At 38.5% G+C, this 24177-nt stretch overlaps 2 non-coding genes across 2 annotated transcripts; both read left to right on the top strand.

Annotated features, from left to right (window-relative positions):
• The first annotated feature begins 14505 nt into the window (after positions 1–14505).
• Positions 14506–14613, top strand: LOC148565241 (small nucleolar RNA R71). The gene has a single exon (XR_015885479.1). It is a non-coding gene; the product is annotated as a small nucleolar RNA R71 (small nucleolar RNA).
• A 6022-nt stretch (positions 14614–20635) lies between these two features.
• LOC148565240 (small nucleolar RNA R71) lies at positions 20636–20739 on the top strand. Its single transcript, XR_015884686.1, has one exon. It is a non-coding gene; the product is annotated as a small nucleolar RNA R71 (small nucleolar RNA).
• The last annotated feature ends 3438 nt before the right edge of the window (positions 20740–24177 follow it).

The following is a 24177-nucleotide window of genomic DNA, read 5'->3' as shown; positions in this document are numbered from 1 at the left end:
GAGTTAAAGCCACAAGAATCAGTGGAAACAGATCAGAAGGATCCTCCTGACATAAGGGTCAATGAAGAAATCCTCAAGAGAAAGGGAAGAGTGATAGGGAGATTGCCAAGAGGGTGGAGAAACAAGAAAATTCCCACTGACGGTTTTTCTCCGGGAGATAACGTGATATCAAGTCATTATCTGCCAATCCCACCTGGCCTCAAAACCATTCCTTCCCAGCTCCCTCAAGTGTTCACAATCAGGAAAGTTCTTTCTATGGAACATTTAGAGGTCATGAATGAATCAAGTGGGGACGTTTTCATAGTGAGAGGAGAAGACGTCAAGCACTACAATCCACCCTAACAAGGGACAACCGTCAAGCTAATGACGTTAAAGAAGCGCTTGTTGGGAGGCAACCCAACCTGAGGTAATACCCTTTTGCTGTTTCTTTTATTTGTTTCAATAAAGAGGGTGAAGTAGTTTCTGTGCATTGCAAAGAATTAAGTTTGGTGTTTCACACCAAACAATGAATTCGTGGATCAATAATTCAAAGGGGAATGTGTGACTCTAAGTTTGGTGTTCCACCATAAAGATCAACTGAACACAACAACCTTTGAATTATATGAGAGGAACAACCATTCTAAGCAGTCACAGAAATGCTTAAAACCCTCAGCAGCAACTTCATTCCAAAGAGAACTCAAGGATTCAAAGCACAGAGAAGTAAGTGGGAGACTAAGTTTGGTGTTCACACACCAACTTAAGACTCAGATACTTACCCGCACATAGTTGAGCTAACCACTCAAGTGCTTGAGATGCAAGCAACTTCATCACTCTTTGCAGGAAAGGAAACAAGGATTTTAAAGCATGAAACAACATTTAGGAGAAGAAGGGAAATCAAATTGTTTCCTGGCAAAAAAGAGAAAACAAGGAATTTCACAAGGTGGTATTGTTCCTTGATAATTCTTTAAAAAGGGCAAACAAAAGCATGCTTGTTCTGGTTTAAACTGTAAATGTTGAATCTTTCTGGAATGAGAAGTTTTTAGTATATTTGTCTGTTTATTGCTTTGAATAAAGTGAATGCCTAGATGTTTGGATATAACTCCACCTTCTTAAACAAATGCTTGCCATGCTTGTTCTGTTTCCAAAAATAAAAGAAAAGTTTGAACAAAAGTAACTTGGCTAAATTAGTGACAAATCAAGTAGAATTAAGTGGTGGTATGCATGCTTGATTGTTTAGTCAGATCACTGGAATTAGAGTGTAGAATTATCATTCTTTGTGTAGAAATTGAAAACTGTCTATGGATCTTGATGAATAAATGTCTTTGGCCATGAAAAAGAAAGAAAAAGAAGAAGAAAAAGCCACTGAAAAAGGGCAACCAAAAAGCAAAAAAATTGAGAAAATAAGCTAGGTACCAATGGTTTGAACTTCTGAGACAAATGCCTGTGGTGTTTATGTAGTAAGGATATGCTTGGATGAATAGGTTCTGAGGAGTGTTTCAACACTTGGTAACTTGGGTTAACTAACCCGGGATTATCAACCAAAAGTCCATTATCAAGAGCAACCTAAATACAAAACATTTAGTCACACAAAGAGGTGCTGGGCACCAATGTCTCAAGAAGAAATGTGAACTAAAATGCCTAAAGTGGATATGTGTAGTGCACTGATAAGAAAAAGAAAATGCCAAAGGCTTGTACAACACATGACACTAAGCAAACAAGGAGCAAAAGAAGCTCTAAGAGAAAGAAAAGAAAAACAAAGAAGAGAAAAGTGCCAAGGACATAAGAATAACAAGAGGCCATAGCAGTGTTTGATGGATGCAATGAAAAAGTGATAATCTTACCTGATAAGTATGAAAAAGTGATGCTGCAACTTTCTGCATAAAACCCTTCTGATGAACTTCAAATGCTTGCTAATATAGCCAATGTAATTGCTTTCTGTTTCATACTTTCTTCTCAAATAACTCAGGACTTGCTTAGGGACAAGCAAGTATTAAGTTTGGTGTTGTGATGCCGAGGCATCTTAGGCTAGTTTCACTAGCATTTTTCTGTTAGTTTTAGTTGTTTTATGCATTTTCTTGAGCTTAAAGTAACCAAAAATGGTTAAATGAAGAACAAAGCAATGAACCATCCAAACAGTATGATTTTAATGCAAATTCCATGAGTTTTAGTTATATTACTTGAATGCTATGAATGGAAGATTTCTCATGAAATTTTGCAAGACTTTGATGCAATTGTTTGGATGATTTCAGGGAAGAAGAGGCTAAGCAAGGAAGCAACAAAATCAATAAAGGAAGCTTGAATATCACATGTGGAGTTTAAGTTCCAGTTTAAGCCTAAACTGGAGCTTAAACGCCAGAATCAGGAAGGCTAAGAAATGCTGGAATTGAAGTTTAACCTCCAGTTTAACCTTAAACTGGAGGTTAAACGCCAGAATGAGAATACCACTCAGGAAGGAGTTCCACGTTTAACCTCCAGTTTAACCTTAAACTGGAGGTTAAACGCCAGAAATGGGAAGTGCACCAAGGAGCCATTTCCACGTTTAAGCTCCAGTTTGACCTTAAACTGGAGCTTAAACGTGTTCGACCAAGTTTTCTCCTCCAGGGTTGCTTTCTCCATTTCCACGTTTAAGCTCCAGTTTAACCTTAAACTGGAGCTTAAACGTGTTCGACACCTCCAGGGCTACCCTTCTAAGCTTCCACGTTTAACCTCCAGTTTAACCTTAAACTGGAGGTTAAACGTGTTCGACCTCCAAGATGCCTCCTTCCATTTCCACGTTTAACCTCCAGTTTAACCTTAAACTGGAGGTTAAACGTGTTCGACCTCCAGGGCTGCCCTTCCTATCTCCACGTTTAAGCTTCAGTTTAACCTTAAACTGAAGCTTAAACGTGTTCGACTACATGACTCTCCAGGGCTGCTTTCTTCCATTTCCACGTTTAAGCTTCAGTTTAACCTTAAACTGAAGCTTAAACGTGCTTCTACAAAAGGCCTCACTGGAAGTGTCTGGCGTTTAAGCTGCAGTTTAAGCTTAAACTGCAACTTAAACGCCACTCTTGGAAAAGGTTTCTGGGCCAAAAATAGTGTGGTTTAAGTTAGTATTTGAGCACAAACATTAACTTAAACTTATTCTGGTATGAAACCCAATTGAATATCATGGTTTATGGGATTGGGCCTGAAGGATTGATGAGTCTGAAATTTCAATTTATTGAGTCATGTGCCATTATTTGATTATCACTAAGTTGGCTCAATGAATGTTACAGAATTTGGATCAGCAGCCTCACCAAGATTATGGATCATAAACCCAAGGCAAAAGGAAAGCAGGGAGAGGCCTCAAAGCCCAAGAAACACAACAGAAGCTCAATATAGAAAGTGTATAAATAGGATAGAATTTAAGTTAGAGAAAACTTTTACCTTCACTTTTAGCTAATTTTCATATCTTTGTAATTGAATTCAGAGCTATGACTCACTAAACCCGCTTTCATTGGGTTAGGGAGCTCTATTGTAATTCAATGAATCAATAATAGTTTATCTTCTTCTTCAATCTTTTCTCTTGAATTTTGTTAGAAAGCTTCTCGATCTAATTCCATTGGGTAGTTGTCTTGGGAAAGAAACTACCCATAATTGGAATCCTTCGGAACCTTGGGAAAGGAATGGAGGATTCATGCTAGAGAAGCTTTCTCACAGTGAATTGGATTGGGGTTTGGATGGATATTGTAACATGTAATCCTACCAAATTGTGGTTCATGAAACTGTGTGGTATAATCAGTGATCGAGCATCATCTCTTCTTATGAACATTTAAACCAAGGGATTGGGAATTTGTTCATTTTTAGAGAGAATTGGTGAGCCAAGGGATTGGGATCCAATCATATAAGATTGCCAAGCAAAATTCAATGAACGCATTGCTTGAGGAAGAGATAAACATGTTTTGATTCGGAGATCTCAATATCTCCTATAACCCAATGAATCCCCCAATTCTGATTACATCTTCTCTTTACATTCTGCAACTCAATTCATGCAATCACCCCCATTCCCTTTTTAATTTCAGCAATTTAGTTTCTGCTCTTTAATTCATGCAATTTAAGATTCCGCCATTTCAATTTCTTGTCATTTACTTTTCCCGCCAATTTTACATTCCGCAATTCTCATCTCAATCTTGATTCCGCTCAACTAGAACACACTTCTAATCCGAATTGCTCACTCAACCAATCCTTGTGGGATTCGACCTCACTCTATTGTGAGTTTTTACTTGACGATAACCGGTGCACTTGCCGGAAGGAATTTTGCCGATCGTGCAATTTCCTAAATCGTAGCATAACTAGTTTATGCGCATCAGTATCACGCGGTCGCGTCGCCTAGCTTCAAGGGAACTATAGCATATTATATATCAAATCGAAGCCTCAGACGTTAGCTTTCCAACGCAACTGGAACCGCGTCGTTTGGACCTCGGTAGCTAAAGATATAGGCATTTGAGTGCAGAGAGGTCAGACTGGATAGCTTAGCAATTTCTCCAACTTCTTGTATTCCTTCCACTTTTGCATGCTTCCTTTCTATCCTCTGAGCGATTCCTACCCTGTAATCTCTGAAAATACTTAACACACATATCAAGGCATCTAATGGTAATAAGAGAGGATTAATATTAGCAATTATAAGTCCAAGAAAACATGTTTTCAATCAAAGCACATAATTAGGAAGGTAAATGTAAAACCATGCAAATAGTATGAATAAGTGGGTGAAGAGTAGATAAAAACCACTCAATTGAGACAAGATAAACCATAAAATAGTGGTTTATCACTTATCCTGCTCCTCTTGGCGGAGTTTTTGAGGATAAGGTATCTTGGCTTTATATTCCTCAACCTTGGTTGCTGCAGGTTTATTTCCTACAGAAATAGTTGAAGAAGCCTTTTTAGAGGGGTTGTCATCAGTACTTGTGTGTGTCTGATCCCTCTCTGGCATTTGAGTGCCAAAGTTAGAAGCTGGAGTGACGTTAGACACCAATTCCTCATCTGTTCCTGGCGTCTGAACGCCAGAACTGTGCTTCTTTTGGGCGTTCAACGCCAGTTCCTTGCTTGTTTCTGCCGTTGAACGCCAGTCCTGAGCATGGTCTGGGCGTTCAGCGCCAGCCTTCCACCCAATTTCTGGCATTTTAACGCCAGAATTATTTTTTCCTGGGCTCTTACTGTCCTCAGATGGATTTTGGGTGGTTTGCTCATTTCTTGGCTTTCTGCTGCCTTGAGGTGGGGTATTTAATGTTTTCCCACTTCTTAATTGAACTGCTTGGCATTCTTCTGTTATTTGTTTTGACAGCTGCTGTTTTGTTTGCTTCAATTGTTCTTCCATATTTACATTAGCCATCCTTGTCTCTTATAGTCTATCTTTGAATTCGGCTAACTGCTGTGTTAGAAAGTCCAATTGCTGATTGAATTCAGCAGCTTGTTCTACAGGACTGAGTTCAGCAGTTACTGTTTTAGCCTCTTCTTTCATGGAAGGGTCACTGCTTAAGTACAGATACTGATTTCTGGCAACTGTATCAATGAGCTCTTGAGCTTCTTCAATTGTCTTTCTCATGTGGATAGATCCACCAGCTGAGTGATCTAGAGAAATCTGAGTCGTTTCTGTAAGCCCATAATAGAAGATGTCTAACTAAACCCACTCTGAAAACATTTCAGAGGGGCATTTTTGTAGCATCTCTCTGTATCTCTCCCAGGCATCATAAAGAGATTCATTATCTCCTTGTTTAAAGCCTTGGATGTCCAGCCTTAGCTGTGTCATCCGTTTTAGAGGAAAGTATTGATTCAGGAATTTTTTTGTCAGCTGTTTCCATGTCCTTATGCTAGCCTTAGGTTGGTTATTTAACCACCTTTTGGCTTGGTCTTTTACAGTAAATGGAAACAGTAATAATCTGTAGACATCCTGATCTACTTCCTTATCATGTACTGTGTCAGCAATTTGTAAAAACTGTGCCAGAAACTCTGTAGGTTCTTCCTGTGGAAGACCGGAATACTGCCAGTTTTGCTGCACCATGATAATGAGCTGAGGATTCAACTCAAAGCTACTGACTCCAATGGAGGGTATGCAGATACTACTCCCATATGAAGCAATAGAGGGGTTAGCATATGATCCCAGAGTCCTTCTGGACTGTTCATTTCCGCTTAGATCCATGATGGAGAAAGGGAGATGATGTAAAATAGAGAAGAAATATTTTTATTTATTTAATTATTTATGTATTTCGAAAATAAAATAAATTAAAATAAAATAAATAAAAATGGGTGAAGATTTTCGAAAAAAATGAGGAGAGAGAAAGTAGTTAGGAAGTTTTGAAAAAGATATAAATTTTTTTTTTTTGAAAAGGGTTTTAAATTTTGAAAGAGAAAAAATCTGAATTTTTAAAATTGATTTTCGAAGAATTACTTTAAAATAGAGGGAAAAGATTTTTTGAATTTAATGAGGAAAGAGAAAAACAATAAAATAACATAAGATCTAAAATTTTTTAGATCTAATGATCCTTGTTTTCGAAAATTTTGGAGGGAAAAAACCAAGGAACACCAAACTTAAAAATTTTAAGATCAAGACACAAGGAAAACTCAAGAACACCTTGAAGACTCACAAGAACAACAAGAACATGAAGAAGGAACACTAAACTTAAAATTTTTAGAAAACCAAACTAAAATTTTCGAAAATTATAGAAAGATTAACAAGAAAACACCAAACTTAAAGTTTGGCACAAGATCAAGAAAAATTATTTTTGAAAAAGATTTTTAATAAAACCGGTGCCCAATCATCAAGAACATAGACCAATGCTCTAGCCAATTGAGCTGTAAATGTAACACTTATTTTGAAGAAGTATTTTTAATAACTAAGAAAAAATATTTTTTTGAAAATTTTTTTTGAAAAGAATATAAAAGACTCTGACCCAAAAGACAATTTTCCTAATCTAAGCAACAGGATTCATCGTCAGTTGTTCAAACTCAAACAATCCCCGGCAACGGCGCCAAAAACTTGATGCACGAAATTGTAACGTCAATGTTCACATTACTCTCTTACAACTTCGCACAACTAACCAGCAAGTGCACTGGGTCATCCAAGTAATACCTTACGTGAGTAAGGGTCGAATCCCACGGAGATTGTTGGTTTGAAGCAAGCTATGGTTATCTTATTATTCTTAGTCAGGATGCCAACAACAGTGTTTTTCAAGTTCAATTGTAAAAAGTGAGAGGGCATAAATATAAATACTTATTGTGCAATGATGGAGAATATGTTGGAGTTTTGGAGATGCTTTGTCTTCTGAAATTCTGCTTTCCTCTGTTTTCTGATTCACGCACGCAAGTCCTCCTACGGCAAGCTGTGTGTTGGTGGATCACCATTGTCAATGGCTACCATCCATCCTTCTAGTGAAAAGGGTCCAGGTGCGCTGTCACCGCACGGCTAATCATCTGCAGGTTCTCAATCGTACCGGAATAGGATTTACTATCCTTTTGCGTCTATCACTACGCCCAGCACTCGCGAGTTTGAAGCTCGTCACAGTCATTCAATCCCTGAATCCTACTCGGAATACCAAAGACAAGGTTTAGACTTTCTGGATTCTCTTGAATGCTGCCATCAATCTAGCTTATACCACGAAGATTCTGATTAAGAGATCCAAGAGATATTCATTCATTCTATGGTGGAACGGAAGTGGTTGTCAGGCACGCGTTCATGGGGGAATGATGATGATTGTCACATTCATCACATTCATGTTGAAGTGCGAATGGATATCTTAGATAGGAACACGCATGATTGAATGGAAAACAGAAATACTTGCATTAATTCATCGAGACACAACAGAGATCCTCACCCCCAACAATGGAGTTTAGAAACTCATGCTATCAAAGAGTACAAAGTTCAGATCTAAAATGTCATGAGATACAAAATAAATCTCTAAAAGTTGTTTAAATACTAAACTAGTAACCTAGGTTTACAGAAAATGAGTAAACTATGATAGATAGTGCAGAAATCCACTTTTGGGGCCCACTTGGTGTGTGCTGGGGCTGAGACTAAAGCTTCTCACATGCCTGGGCTGTTTTGGGCATTCAACACCAGGCTGTAACCTGTTTCTGGCGTTGAACTCCAACTTGTAATGTGTTTCTGGCGCTGGACGCCAGACTGCAACACAGAACTGGCGTTGAACGCCAGTTTACATCGTCTATCCTTGAGCAAAGTATGGTCTATTATATATTGTTGGAAATCCCTGGATGTCTACTTTCCAACGAAATTGGAAGTGCGTCAATCGAACTTCTGTAGCTCCAGAAATTCCATTCCGAGTGCAGAGAGGTCAGGATCCAACAGCATCAGCAGTCCTTTTTCAGCCTGAATCAGATTTTTGCTCAGCTCCCTCAATTTCAGCCAGAAAATACCTGAAATTACAGAAAAACACACAAACTCATAGTAAAGTCCAGAAATATGAATTTTTCCTAGAAACTAATGAAAATAAACTAAAAACTAACTAAAACATACTAAAAACTATATGAAATTAACCCCAAAAAAGCGTATAAAATATCCGCTCATCAGTCCCAAACTAGGCATGTGAAGCCCTGGAGTAGCTTCAAACAGGTTCTCAGGCTCCCGGGGTGGTGAATGTCAGAATAGATTCCAGGATCCCAAATTTTGCTTTTAAATCCGCCTTTGTCTTGATCTATATTTTTCCATCCGGGCGGCTTAGAAATTGTATTCTCACCAAGATGACCAAACGTCTTCCGAGATCCATTCGATTGAACATGATACCAATCCGTGCACTTCGAGTTGAAGCGTGGAACCTTATTGAACCTTGTGCACCAGCTCTGAGTACGAGCCATTTCCCTCTTACTCTTAAAGCCGCAGAGAGCTCTAAGTTGGCCATCTGTTTCAAGCAAACCATATTCAAGTGGAAAAGTAAAGTTAAAGGTTAAAGATTGTACCCACTTGAAGCTTGTATTGGGTGGTAATGGCCTTGGGATAGGTGTTTCCAGTTGTTCTGTAAGGTCTACTCCCTTGTAATCTTCTGTGAATTCCTCCACTTCTTTGCAAAGTTCTTCAAATGCAACCACGTCTTGATCAAAGTCTTCGACATCTTCCGCATCACTCAAGTCATAAGTTGGAGGTTGAGAAAAATCTACCTCAATATCATCTTCGTATTCACTTGGATAAGGTTCTTCAATCTCAGAGAATTCACTTGCGGATGCAAGTTCATTACTAGGAGAACTTGACTTGAGACTGTCATCATCAAGGAAACGTGCGTCTTGGGTTATTCCGTCTAGTTCTTCATGAAATACTTGCTTTGGGGGTTGTGCACTACCCTCCTTAGCATTAATTGTAACGTCCTTGACGGAGTTTTTCACAACTCTGGATTCCCATGGAGGTTCAGCATCTCCTAAATCTTCAATCAATACTTCTTCTTCTTGGATAATTTGAGCTTCCTCCAATTATTCCAGAACAAAGTTATGCTCATTACTGCCCTCTGGGGTTTCTAGTGTCTCCTTCATGCTACGTTTGTCATTAGATTCTTCACATAAGACTATTGGAGTTCCTTGAGTGTCTAAACATCTGGAAGATAATTGATGTATTGCTTGCTCCAGTTGATGAAGGGTTGTATGAAGTTGATCTACTGTTTCCTTGAGGCGAACCTATGATTCTCGAGGTGATGGATTTGGACATGGTACATAGGGAAGTGATGGTGTTTGGGAGTAACTGGATTGGAATTGGGGTAAATAAGGATCGTATGGTGGTGAATAGTGAAAAGGAGCTTGTGAGTGTGATGGTTCAAAGTTATGTTGAGAGGATGCTCTATAGGCACAGGGTGGGACTTGTTGGTAGTTACAAGGTTGTCCACCATATCTATTAGCTTGGTATGCATTGTAAAGTGGTCCTCCTCTGTGATACTGTGGAGGGTGTTTTTGCCTAAAGTGTTGATCAAATCCTCTTGGCTCCATCCATCTTTGATTTCTCTGACCTTGATGCATGTTCCTGCTATAACTTCCGTTCCCTTCAACAATATTAGAACCAAACTCAAAGCGAGAGGGGTGAGAATTCATAGCAGCTAATAAAAATAAAAAGGGAAAAACAAAAACAAATAAACAAGTAAAAGAAAAATATTTACAATAACCAATAATAAGGCACACGTTTGCAGTTCCCCGGCAACAGCGCCATTTTGAAGAAAGAAACTTTTGCGTGGTCTAGAATTCAGAATAAATTCCCGTTGCAAGTATAGCTTCTAAACCAACGAAAGTCCTTTCTTACAAACGTTTTGGTTGTCACAAGTAAAAAACCCCTAAATAAATTGATAACCAAAGTATTTAAACCTCGGGTCGTCTTCTCAAGGAACTGCAGGGAGGTATGTTCTTATTATTGGTTATGAGTTTTGTAAATTAGGGTTTTGAAAGTAAGGAACAAATAATTTAAATGACAAATAAAATAAATAAATAACTGTAAAATAAACTCTTGGCAAGGTATGAGAATTTTAGAAGTCCTATCCTAGTTATCCTTATCAATGGTGATGAGAATTGAATTTTAATCCCACTTAGTTAGCCTTTACTAAAGCAAAGGAAGGTCAAGTGGACCAATTAGTTTGATCCTCAGGTCCTAGTCAATTCCTAAGAAAAGACTAGAGTTATTGGAGTTTAATTCAATTGGTAAAAATAATAATTATCAATCACGATGAGTTTGACAACTCAAGAGTTACCAATTAATCAACCAAGCCAAAAGAAAGAAAATATAAATTATTAACGTAAATAAAGGAAAGCAATCATAATTCTGAAATACCTCAAATTATATTAAATAGAAAACCAAATCTAAACATGAATGGTTCATAAGCCAATTTGGCAACAAAAGTAATTAAAGGAAAGCATTAAAATATCTGGAAGTAAAAGGGAAATATAAAGTAAAGGAATGTTGAACCTGATAAGGAGTTGGACTACTAAATTGAAATAATAAGAAATCCTAATCCTAAAACCTAAGAGAGAGGAGAGAACCTCTCCCTCTAAAAACTACATTTAAACTATGAAAAGCGAATAATTGGAGACCTCCCTCTGAATGGATGCATTCCCCCACTTTATAACCTCTAATCTGTGCCTTCTAGACTTGGATCTGGGCCAAAAAGGGATTCAGAAATCGCTGGGAGAGTTTTCTGTAATTTCTGGTGCGTGGCGTCTGTCACACGTCAGCGTGGGTCACGCGGTCGCGTCATCTGGAGTTTTCCTTGTCACGCATTTGCTTCGGTCATGCGTCCACATTATCTGTATTCTGCTCAGGGCGCGCGTCTGCATCAGTCACGCGTTCGCATCGCTGCCTTTTCGCACTGGGCATGCGGCCGCGTCGTCCATGCGTTCGCGTTGATGCCAGTTTCTTCAAAAACTCCATTTTGTGCTTTCCTTCCATTTTTGTATGTTTCCTTTCCATCCTTTAAGTCATTTCTTCCTTTAGAAGATCTGAAACTACTTAACACACAAATCACGGCATTGAATGGTAATAAAGGGTAATTAAAAAATTTTAAATCATAGGAAACATGTATTTCACATATATCACATAATGAGGAAGGGAAAGTAAAACCATGAAATATACATGGATAAGTGAGTGAAGGATTGAATAAATCACCTAAATTGAGCACAATACATATCATAAAATATGGGTTTATCAGACCACCTCACCAGAAAGAGTCGAAGAGGCTGAAGCTACAGAAGCCTTGGCCGGTGGCGCAGGGGGAGGACCCTTATCATCATCATCTGGAGTAGGCACAATCTTGCCATCCTCCACCACATTATCAATGCTGAATAAGGAGAGATCGGCCTCGGGAGTAACAACTCGGACATGAGCCTTCAGGATCTCATACATGTCGGTCATACTACTCACCATATGTCCCTGAAGCTCGGCATAATCATCTTGGGCAGATTGAAGCCTCTCCTTAGTTTCCAGCAACTCGCCATAGGTCTGAGTATAACTCTTCTTATATTTTTTGGCAGTCTCCTTGGCCAGGTTAGCAGCTGCCTCCGCCACAGTAGCACGCTCCTTCTCTTTCTCTACATCAATCTCCAACTTAGAAACTCTGGCATCCAGCTCATCCTTCAGACCCTTCACCCTATCAAATTCAGCCCTGGCTTCCTCCAAAAAGGCCTTGGTAGCATGGACCGGGGACTCCCGAAAAACCTGAGATAAGGCCGCACTAACATTGGCCATCCAAATACTATTACTCGTTATAAAGTCAAGGTGGTGAAGGATCAAGACATCGTCCAGAGGGACTTTACCATGTGGAGCAATCAATTCTGTGGCAAATGCCACACCATCAAATTCTTTATCATCAAGATTATAAGTCCCAACAGTCTTTTGGCGCTTGGGAGGGGGACTAGCAGCAGTATGAGAGGAGGCAGCACCAGAGGTCGCCTGAAACAGATCCAACAGAACTGTCCGAACTTGTGGGGTCCACAGATCCTGAGGGGTCAAGGACTTAACATCCCTGCTCTATTTAGGCATGCAAAACGTCCTTAGAGTGCACTTCTGGCGTTAAACACTAGGTTGCTGCTTGTTTCTAGCGTTTAACGCCAGCTTTTCTCCCATTTCTGGGGTTAAATGCCTAGTAGATGCTCTGTTCTGGCGTTAAACGCTAGTTTGGTGCTTGTTTCTGGCGTTTAACGCCAGCTTGATGCTTCTTTCTGGCGTTAAACGCCAGTCTGCTGCTTCTTACTGGCGTTTAAACGCCAGTAAGCTCTTCCTCCAGGGTGAGCTATTTTTCATTCTATTTTTTATTCTATTTTTTTATTTTTCAGTTATTTTTGTGACTTCACATGATCATCAACCTAAAGAAAACATAAAATAGCAATGGAAAATAAATAGATATAATTAAATAACATTAGGTTACCTCCCAATAAACGCTTCTTTAATGTCAATAGCTTGACAGTGAGCTCTCATGGAGCCTCACAGATAATCAGAGCAGGGTTGGGGCCTCTCAACACCAAACTTAGAGTTTGAGTGTGGGGATTTTATTTGACTCTATATTGAGAGAAGCTTTCCATGCTTACTCTCCATGGTTACAGAAGGAGAACCTTGACAAGGTAGTCCTCATTCAACTGAATGACCAACTCTCCTCTGTCAACATCAATCACAGCTTTTGCTGTGGCTAGGAAGGGTCTGCCAAGGATGATGGATTCATCCTCATCCTTCCCAGTGTCTAGGATTATGAAATCAGTAGGGATGTAAAGGCCTTCAACCTTCACTAGCACGTCCTCTACTAGTCCATAAGCCTGTTTCATTGATTTGTCTGCCATCTCTAGTGAGATTCTTGTAGCTTGTACCTCAAAGATTCCCAGTTTCTCCATTACAGAGAGGGACATGAGGTTTATCCCTGACCCCAGGTCACACAGAGCCTTCTCAAAGGTTATGGTACCTATGGTACAAGGTATGAAGAATTTTTCGGGATCCGGTTTCTTCTGAGGTAATGTCTGCCTCATTAATGCACTCAGTTCATTGGTGAACAAGGGGGGTTCATCCTCCCAAGTCTCATTGCCAAATAAACTGGCATTCAACTTCATGATTGCTCCTAAATATTTAGCAACTTGCTCTTCAGTGATGTCTTCATCATCTTCAGAGGAAGAATATTCATCAGAGCTCATGAATGGCAGAAGAAAGTTCAATGGAATCTCTATGGTCTAGGTATGAGCCTCAAATTCATTTAGTTCCTCAAAGGGGAACTCCTTTCTTTCCAGGGGACGTCCCATGAGGCTTTTCTCACTGGGATTCACGTCCTCAACACTCTCTCCAGGTTCGACCATGTTGGTCATGGTTATGGCCTTGCACTCTCTCTTGGGATTTTCTTCTGTATTGCTTGGGAGAGTACTGGGAGGAGTTTCAGTAATCTTCTTACTTAGCAGACCCACCTGTGCCTCCAAGTTTCTAATGGAGGATCTTGTTTCATTCACGAAACTTAGTGTGGCCTTGGATAGATCAGAGACTATGGTTGCCAGTCCAAAATGGCTCTGTTCAGAATTTTCTATCTGTTGCTGAGAAGATGATGGAAAAGGCTTGCTATTGCTAAACCTATTTCTTCCACCATTATTATTGAAGCCTTGTTGAGGCTTCTGTTGGTCCTTCCATGAGAAATTTCGATGAAATCTCCATGAAGGATTATAGGTGTTTCCATAGGGTTCTCCCATGTAATTTACCTCTGCCATTGCAGGATTCTCAGGATCATAAGCTTCTTCTTCAGAAGATGCTTCTAGTACTGTTGGATGCAGCTTGCAATCCATTCAGACTCTGAAAAATCATATTGACTTGCTGAGTCAATATTTTGTTCTGAGCAAATATGGCATTCAGAGTATCAATTTCAAGAACTCCCTTCTTCTGAGGTGTCTCATTATTCACAGGCTCCTCTCAGAGGTGTACATGAACTGGTTATTTGCAACCATTTCAATGAGTTCCTGAGCTTCTGAAGGGGTTTTCAGATGAAGAGATCCTCCTGCAGAATGGTCCAATGACATTTTCGACAACTCAGACAGACCATCATAGAATATACATATGATGCTCCATTCTGAAAGCATGTCAGTAGGACATCTTTTGATCAATTGCTTATATCTTTCCCAAGCTTCATAGAAGGACTCACCTTCCTTCTGTCTGAAGGTTTGGATTTCCACTCTAAGCTTGCTCATCTTTTGAGGTGGAAAGAATTTGGCCAGGAAAGCACTGACTAGCTTTTCCCAAGAGTTCAGGCTTTCCTTAGGTTGTGAATCCAACCATGTTCTAGCTCTGTCTCTTACAGCAAAAGGGAAAAGCATAAGCCTGTAGACCTCGGGAACAACTCCATTGGTCTTGACAGTGTCACAGATTTGCAAGAATTCTGCTAAAAACTGATGAGGATCTTCCATTATAAGTCCATGAAACTTGCAATTCTACTGCATCAGAGAAACTAATTGAGGCTTAAGCTCAAAGTTGTTTGCTCCAATTGCAGGAATTGAGATGCTCTTTCCACAGAGAGAAAAGGGTGCAATAAAGTCACCAAGCATCTTCCTTGCATCTCCACCATTGTTGTTGGGTTCGGCCATCTCTTCTTCTTTTTCGAAAAATTCTGTAAGGTCCTCTCCAGAGTGTTGTGCTTTAGCTTCTCTTTAGAGTCCTTTCAGGTTTCGGATCAACTTCAACAAGAATGTTCTTATCCTTGCTCCTGCTTATATGAAAAATAAGCAGAAAAGAAGAGGAATCCTCTACGTCACAGTATAGGGATTCCTTTATGTGAGTAGAAGAATAGAAGAGTAGAAGAAGGAGAAGAGAAAAATTCGAACACAGTGAGGGAGAGAGTGTTCGAATTTTTAAGAAGAGGAGAAGTGTTAGTAAATAAATAAATAGAAAGGGATGAGAGAGAGAAGAATTCGAATTTAATTAAAAAGAAAAGAATTTTTTTTTTATTTTAATTATTGGTTAGTATTCGAAAATATTAAAAAGAATAAAATAAAATTAAATTTTAAAACAATTAGTTAATTAAAAAGAATTTTGAAAAAGTGGTGAGGAGTTTTCGAAAATTGGAGAGAGAAAAGTAGTTAGGTGGTTTTGAAAAAGATATGATTGAACTAGTAAACTTTTAAAATCAAACAAAAAGTCAAGTAGTTAATTGAAAAAGATTTGAAAATCAATTTTGAAAAGATAAGAAGTTAGAAAATATTTTGAAATTAATTTTGAAAAATATATGATTGAAATTTATTTTGAAAAAGATTTGAAAAGGAAATTGAAAAGATTTGATTTTTGAAATTAAAGTTGATTACTTGACTAATAAGAAACTAAAAGATATGATTTTAGAATTTAAAGATTGATCCTTTCTTAATAGGCAAGTAACAACTTGAAAATTTTTTAATCTAAACATTAAATGTTAGTATTAATTTTGAAAATATGAAACAAAATTAAGAAAAAGATTTTGAAAATTGATTTTGAAAAATTTTTGAAAATAATAATAAAAAAATAAAAAAGATTTGATTTTTGAAAGAGATTTGAAAAAGATAGAATTTTTAATTTGAAAATTTGACTTGACTAATAAGAAACAATTAAATTTTAAAACTTTATGACTAAATCAATTCAAATTTTTGAAATTTATGAGTGAAATAAGGGAAAGATATTTTTTTATTTTTGAATTTTTAATGAGGAGAGAGAAAAATAACTAAATGATGCAAAACATAAAAATTATGAATCATAACAACTAATGCATGCAAGAACACTTTGAATGCCAAGATGAACACCAAGAACACTTTGAAGATCAAGATGAATATCAAGACTTATTTTTGAAAATTTTTAAGAGAAGAAAAACATGCAAGACACCAAACTTAAAAATTTTTAGACTTTAGACACTAATAATTCAAAAATGCATATGAAAAACAAGAAAAGACACAAAACATGAAAATGCAAAGATCAAACAAATGAAGATCATCAAGAACAACTTGAAGATCATGAAGAACACCATGCATGAGTTTTCAAAAATTTAGAAAAAAATTAAAAACATGCAATTGACACCAAACTTCAAAACTGACACTAAACTCAAACAATAACACAAAATATTTTTGGTTTTATGATTTTATTAATTTTTTTACATTTTTCAAAAATTATTTTGAAAAAGAAAAATAAGAATTTCAAAATTTTTAATAAGAATTCCAGAAATCATGCAATGTTAGTCTAAAGCTTCAGTCTAAAAAGATTAGACATGGCCAGCCAAGCTTCAGCAGGACATTACATACAACAACCAAATTGATGGGAATCAATTAGCTCCTGTTATGATAAAAGCATCATTTGAAACTCTAGAATTCATTCTTAAAAATTCTGAAGAACAAAATAAATTTTTTTTTTGAATTTTTTGAAAATAAAAAGCTTAAAAATAAAATAAAATTACCTAATCTGAGCAACAAGATGAACCGTCAGTTCTCCAAACCTGAACAATCCCCGGCAACGGCGCCAAAAACTTGGTGCACGAAATCACAATCACACTTTTGTAATTCTGCACAACTAACCAGCAAGTGCACTGGGTCGTCCAAGTAATAAACCTTACGTGAGTAGGGGTCAATCCCACGGAGATTGTCGGCTTGAAGCAAGCTATGGTCATCTTGTAAATCTCAGTCAGGCGGATTCAAATGGTTATGGAGATTTTAATAATTAAAATATAAATAAAATATAAAATAGGATAGAGATACTTATGCAATTCATTGGTAAGAATTTCAGATAAGCGTATGGAGATACTTTGTTCCTTCCGAATCTCTGCTTTCCTACTACCTTCATCCAATCATTCATACTCCTTTCTATGGCAAGTTGTATGTTGGGCATCAGCGTTGTCAATGGCTACTTCCCGTCCTCTCAGTGAAAATGGTCCAAATGCGCTGTCACTGCACGGTTAATCATCTGTCGGTTCTCGATCATGTTGGAATAGGATATATTGATCCTTTTGCGTCTGTCACTACGCCCAACACTTGCGAGTTTGAAGCTCGTCACAGTCATCCCTTCCCAGATCCTACTCGGAATACCATAGACAAGGTTTAGACTTTCTGAATCTCAGGAATGGCCGCCAATAATTCTAGCTTATACCATGAATACTTCGATCTTTCGGAATGGAGGATAAGAGATAAACGCTCAATCCAAGGTAGAATGGAAGTGGTTGTCAGGCACGCGTTCATAGGTTGAGAATAGTGATGAGTGTTACGGATCATCATAGTCATCATGTTGAAGTGCAAGCGAATATCTTAGAATAAGAATAAGCTTGAATTGAATAAGAAAACAATAGTACTTTGCATTAATTCATGAGGAACAGGAGAGCTCCACACCTTAATCTATGGTGTGTAGAAACTCTACCGTTGAAAATACATAAGCGATGAAGGTCCAGGCATAGCCGAATGGCCAACCCCCTAAATGTGATCTCTGAACATAAAATTATTCAAAGACTAACCAGAGATCCAGAGATATAAAATAAATCACTAAAAGTAGTTTTTATACTAGACTAGTAGCTAGGGTTACATACGATAAGTAAATGATGTAGAAATCCACTTTCGGGCCCACTTGGTGCGTACTTGGGCTGAGCATTGAGCTTTCATGTGTATAGACTCTTTTTGGAGTTAAACGCCAGGTTGTAGCCTATTTCTGGCCTTTAACTCTAATTTGCAACCTGTTTCTGGCGTTTAACTCCAGAATAGGGCAGGAAGTTGGCATTTGAACGCCAGTTTGCGTCATGAAAACTCGGGCAAAGCATAGACTATTATATATTTCTGGAAAGCCCTGAGTGTCTACTTTCCAACGCATTTGGGAGCGCGCCAATTGGGTTTCTGTAGCTCCAGAAAATCCATTTCGAGTGCAGGGAGGTCAGAATCCAATAGCATCTACAGTCCTTTTTCAGTCTCTGAATCATATTTTTGCTCAGGTCCCTCAATTTCAGCCAGAAATTACCTGAAATCACAGAAAAACACACAAACTCATAGTAAAGTCCAGAAATGTGATTTTTATTTAAAAACTAATAAAAATATACTAAAAACTAAATAAATCATACTAAAAACTATGTAAAAACAATGCCAAAAAGCGTATAAATTATCCGCTCATCAAACACCAAACTTGTTGTTTACTATATGTTGCATAAAAAGGTTCATCTAAGTGTTTGTCAAAGTTGATTTGGAATTCATGAACCTTGCTTTATTAACTACTTTAAACATCTAAAAAAAGATATAAAACGTGGGTTGCCTCCTATGAAGCACTTCTTTAGCGTCATTAGCTTGACGTTTAGCCTTAGTCAGGGTGGTTGGTAATGCCTCAAATCTTCCCCTCTCGCAGTGAATCTATCTCCGTTGGCTTCATTAAGAATCTCCACATGTTCCAAGGAGAGAATTCTGCTGATGGTGTAAACTTTAGGTAGTTGAGATGGAATGGTGGGGAGATGAGGTGGAATAGCTGGGAAATGAGCAGAGATTACTTTATCCCCTAGAGAGAAATCCTCTGTAGGGATCTTCTTATTCCTCCATCTCCTTGGCGCCTTATTTTCTTGATCTGCTTCTTGTGAGGGTTTGAAGACATTGAAGGTAAGTTGTTCATCATGTATCCTCAGTATTAGTTCTCTTCGTTCCACATCTATAAGTGCTCTGGCTGTGACTATGAATGGTCTTTCCAATATAATTGGATGGAGGTGACTCTCTTCCATCTCCAAGATAACAAAGCCTGTGGGAAGGAAGTAGTTCCCAACCTTCACCAACACGTTTTCAACCACTCCTATTGCTTGTTTTTGAGTTTTGTCAGCAAGTTGATGATTACATCCGAGGGCGTTAGCTCATTGATCTGAAGCTTCTTCATGAGGGATAAAGGCATTAAGTTGATGCTTGCTCCCAGGTCAAAGAGTCCCTTATCAATCCTTGTTTCTCCTATAGCACAAGGGATGTGAAAACTCCATGGGTCTTTCCTTTTGTAGGCAACTATGTTTGAATGAGAGCACTGCACTCCTTATTCATTACTATTGTTTGCCCTCCCTTTAGTGAACTTTTCTTGGTCAGAAGCTCTTTCATACATTTAATGTATGAGGGCATTTGTAGGAGAACCTTGATGAATGGTATGTTTACATGGAGAGATGCAAACATGTCGAAGAACTTTGAGTACACTTTCCTTTCAACACCACCCTTGAGTCTTTGGGGAAAAGGTGCATATGGGTTTAGAATCTCCTTCTCCCTTAACCCCTTCTTCTGTGTGGAGTTGGTTTCTTGGTCACCCTCTTCTTGCTTCTCTACTGGAATATCTCGAGAGTGTTCTAAGGGCTCGTTCAGTTCTTCCTCACTCCCCTTATCACTTATAGTGATCATCTTGCATTCTTCCCATCTTACTTTCTTTGCTTCACCTCTCGGGTTTTTCTCCGTGTCACTTGGGAAGCTGTCAGTAGGTTTGGGAATCTGCTGAGAGATGTATCCTACTTGAGATTCCAGCCTCTTGATGGTGTCTCCCTGGTTTTTGATATTAGCTTGCACCTTATCCTTGAACACTCTGTTGTCTTGGATTTCCTTGCATATACCTTCAAGTAGAGTCTCAATTCTGGAGAGCCTATCTTTGGATAGTGATGGTGGGTTGAGGTTGGAGGGGTGAGAAGGGCTATTTTGGTTTGAATATGGATGTTGAGAGGTATTGTTGGGTGGGTGTTGATATGATCTTTGTGTGGAATGTTGGTGAGTTGTATTGTTGTTGGGGTTGTGACGTCTCTGATCTTGGCCTTGATCTTGTTGATTTCCCCACCCAAAGTTCGGGTGGTTCTTCCAACCAAGATTATAAGTTTTAGAGTATGGATCATGGGTCTCCCTAGGTGAGTTCCCAATATAGTTGGCCTGTTCCCGGTCACCCTCTTCCTCTATATTTACTCCTTCTTGAGCTGCTGATAAGATGGTGACTGCTGCAACTTGGTTTCTTTCCATCTTCTTGGTAAGGTCAGCCAGCTGCTTGGTGATCATCTTGTTTTGAGCCAGCAGAGCGTCTATGTTGTTCAGCTCCATAACTCCTCGAGTGTTGCCCCTTTCAGAAGCATAGAAGTAGTCATTTTCAACTACAGTCTCGATGACATCTATGGCTTCTTCAATGGTCTTCTTCTTGTTCAGAGATCCCCCGGATGAGTGGTCTATTGCCTTCTTTGATTCATAAGAAAGACCCTCATAGAAAATATGTAATTGCACCCATTCATTGAACATGTCTGGCGGGCATCTTCTTGTTAAGTCCTTAAACCTCTCCCATGCCTCATAGAGAGTTTCACTATCTTGTTGTCTGAAGGTTTGTACCTCAGCTCTCAACCTGTTAATTCTTTGAGGAGGGTAGAATCTCGCCAAGAATTTGTTCACCACATCTTCCCACGTTGTTAAACTTTCCTTCGGGAAGGATTCCAGCCATTTAGATGCTTTATCCTTGAGTGAAAAGGGGAACAGTAGCAGTCTATAGGTGTCAGGATGAACACCATTAGACTTCACAGTATCACATAACCTTAGGAAGGTGGTTAGATGTTGATTGGGATCTTCTTGGGCACTTCCTCCGAATGCACAGTTGTTCTGAACGAGGGTGATGAGATGGGGCTATAGTTCAAAGTTATTGGCATGTATGGTTGGCTTTTGGATGCTACTTCCATAATTTCCTGGGTTTGGATTGATATAAGAGCTTAGAACTCTTCTCTCTTGCCCAGCATGATTTACTGGACCTTCTCTAGCATGGTTGTGAGTTTCTTCTTCATGATGATTCTCCATATTCTCCTCTATGTCTGTGTCAAAATACTCTTCCTCTTCCTCAGCACCAACGACTCTCTTCCCTCTTACTTCCCTCTTTAATCTAAGGAAGGTCCTCTCAGGTTCAGAATCAAAGGAAGTTGAAGCCCCGCTTCTTCTACCTGTCATACAACCAACAAAGCAAAAAGCAAGAAGGAAAATGAATGAAGAAATTACTCTTGTTAGAATGACTGTTAGTGTGAGTGGTGTAATGTATCAAACAGTTAGTGGGTTAGTGAACTGAATTGTAAACAACTTAAGAAAAAACACAACAAACGGGCAAGGGAAAAAGGGAAGAAAATAGCTAAAACTGAAAGTAAATTACTCAGATGTAATTAAACAACACAAAAGAAAATTGCTCAATCTAGTTATCCTCAAACTTAATCATTGTCGATATAAAATCAATCCCCGGCAACGGCGCCATAAACTTAATGCACGAAAACTTGTCTCTCAACAAATTTTCCTTCGGCAAGTATACCGAATTGTCGTCAAGTAAAAACTCATAATAGAGTGAGGTCGAATCCCACATGGATTGATTGGTCAAGCAACTTTAATTAGAGGAATGTTCTAGTTGAGCTAAGCAGAAATTGAGTTGGGAAATTGCAGAAACTTAAATGGCGGGAAAGTAAATAACAGAAAATGTAAATGCTGGAAATAAATGACGGGATGTAAATTGCAGAAAGTAAATTACAGAATCTTAAATGGGGATTTGGGGAGGTGAGCATAAAAGTAAATGGCAGAAGATAAAGAGAATGGGTAAGATCAGAAATGGGGGATTCATTGAGCTTAGGAGATGTTGCATTTTCCGGATCAAGTTCATTCTCATCTCTTCCTCAATCAATGCATTCATTGATCTCCTTGGCAATCTTAAGTGATTGGATCCCAATTCCTTGGCGACCTAATCTCTCTAAACTTGAACAATTGCCCAATTCCTTGATTTAATTGCTCATGGGAAGAGATGAATTATGGTCACTGATTATACCACATGTATTTCCAAATCAAAGTGTTGGTAGGATTATATGTCACTATATCCATCCAAACCCTAATTTGGTCCAACATGACAAAGCATTTCTAGCATGATCTCCTCATTCCTCTTCCAAGGTTTTGAGGAGATCCAAGTATGAATAACCTCTTTTCCAAGACAACTACCCAATTCGATGAAGATTGAAAGATTTCTAGTAAAATCAAGAGAAAAGAAAGAAGAAGAATAGTGAAAACTATTATTGATCCATCAAATTTCAACAGAGCTCCCTAACCAAATGAAAAGGGGTTTAGTTGTTCATAGCTCTGGAAATAGAAGATGATAGAGAAGAGTGCATTCTCAAATTAAACTAGAAGTTGCAGAGAAAGTAAAATATACAAAGTATAGTTCTCAAGTTCCCGATCCCTTTTTAATTTAAAACTATCCCTATATATACTACTCTTCTGATCTTCTAGTTAGCTCTTCAAGTCTTGGATATGGGCCCTTGATCTTTAGTTGAAGCAGTTATAGTCTTTAGTGGGCTCAGCTTTGCTTGCAGAAAGAATGTGAGTTAGGCATGATGGGAAGTTAGTTAGGACGTTAGTGGCGTTAACATTAAGTGTAAACTTTGGTTTGAAAGCGTTAGTGACGATAACTTTGTCACTGACGTTCCAAACTAATTGATCCATGTTAACTTCAACGTTAGTGGTACTAACGTAACCACTAACGTAGCCTCTTAGCCCTTCGCAAGCGTTATTGGCACTCACTTTTACCAATAACTTTGCTCCTTATCCCTCTCTTCCACGTTAATGATCCACGTTAGTGTAACTAACGTAGCTCTTAACGTGGGCATGCCAAGACTCGAGAGCGTTAGTGACACTTACCTTTGCCACTAACGCTTCAAAATAACCCTTCCTTCCAGGTTAGTGCTTCACGTTAATGGCATTAACGTGACCACTAATGTGGGTGTACTTGCCATCTCCAACGTTAGTGACAAAGGTTAGTGTCACTAACGTTGGCACATCATCCCTTGCTCCACGTTACCCTTCACGTTAGTGGTCTTAACATGACCACTAACGTAGGCAATCTTGACCTGATCCAGCGTTAGTGACAAAGTTGAGTGTCACTAACATTGGTGATCTCTTCTTACTCCACGTTAGAGTTCACGTTAATTGGGTTAATGATGAGCGGATAATTTATATGCTTTTTGGCATTATTTTTACATAGTTTTTAGTATGTTTTAGTTAGTTTTTATTATATTTTTATTAGTTTTTAAATAAAAATCACATTTCCGGACTTTACTATGAGTTTGTGTGTTTTCCTGTGATTTCAGGTATTTTCTGGCTAAAATTGATGGACATGAGCAAAAATCTGATTTAGAGGCTGAAAAAGGACTGCAGATGTTGTTGGATTCTGACCTCCCTGCACTCGAAGTGGATTTTCTGGAGTGGTAGAAACCCAATTGGCGCGCTCTCAATTGCGTTGGAAAGTAGACATCCAGGGTTTTCCAGTAATATATAATAGTTTATAATTTGCCCAAGTTATGACGACTTAAATTGGCGTTTAACGCCAAGTCTTTACCCTATTCTAGCGTTAAACGCCAGAAACAGGCTACAACCTGGTGTTTAACTCCAAAAAAAGCCTCTACATGTATAAAGCTCAATGCTCAGCCCAAGCACACACCAAGTGGGCTCCGGAAGTGGATTTCTGCACTATCTGCACTTAGTTACTTATTTTCTGTAACCCTAGCTACTAGTTTAGTAAAAAAACAACTTTTAGAGATTTCTTTTAGACCTCATGACATTTTTTACATCTGAATATTATATTCCTGATGGCATGAGTCTCTAAACCCCATGGTTGGGGGTGAGGAGCTCTGCTGTGTTTCGATGAATTAATGCAATTACTACTATTTTTCATTCAATCACGCTTGTTTCTATTCTAAGATATTCACTCGCACTTCACCCTGATGAATGTGATGATCCGTGACACTCATCATCATTCTCACCTATGAACGCGTG

The sequence above is a fragment of the Arachis ipaensis genome, chromosome B5, assembly GCF_059453495.1.
Source record: "Arachis ipaensis isolate K30076 ecotype BB chromosome B5, ASM5945349v1, whole genome shotgun sequence".
Lineage (NCBI taxonomy): Eukaryota > Viridiplantae > Streptophyta > Magnoliopsida > Fabales > Fabaceae > Arachis > Arachis ipaensis.
This window is presented reverse-complemented; position numbering and strand designations above follow the sequence as displayed.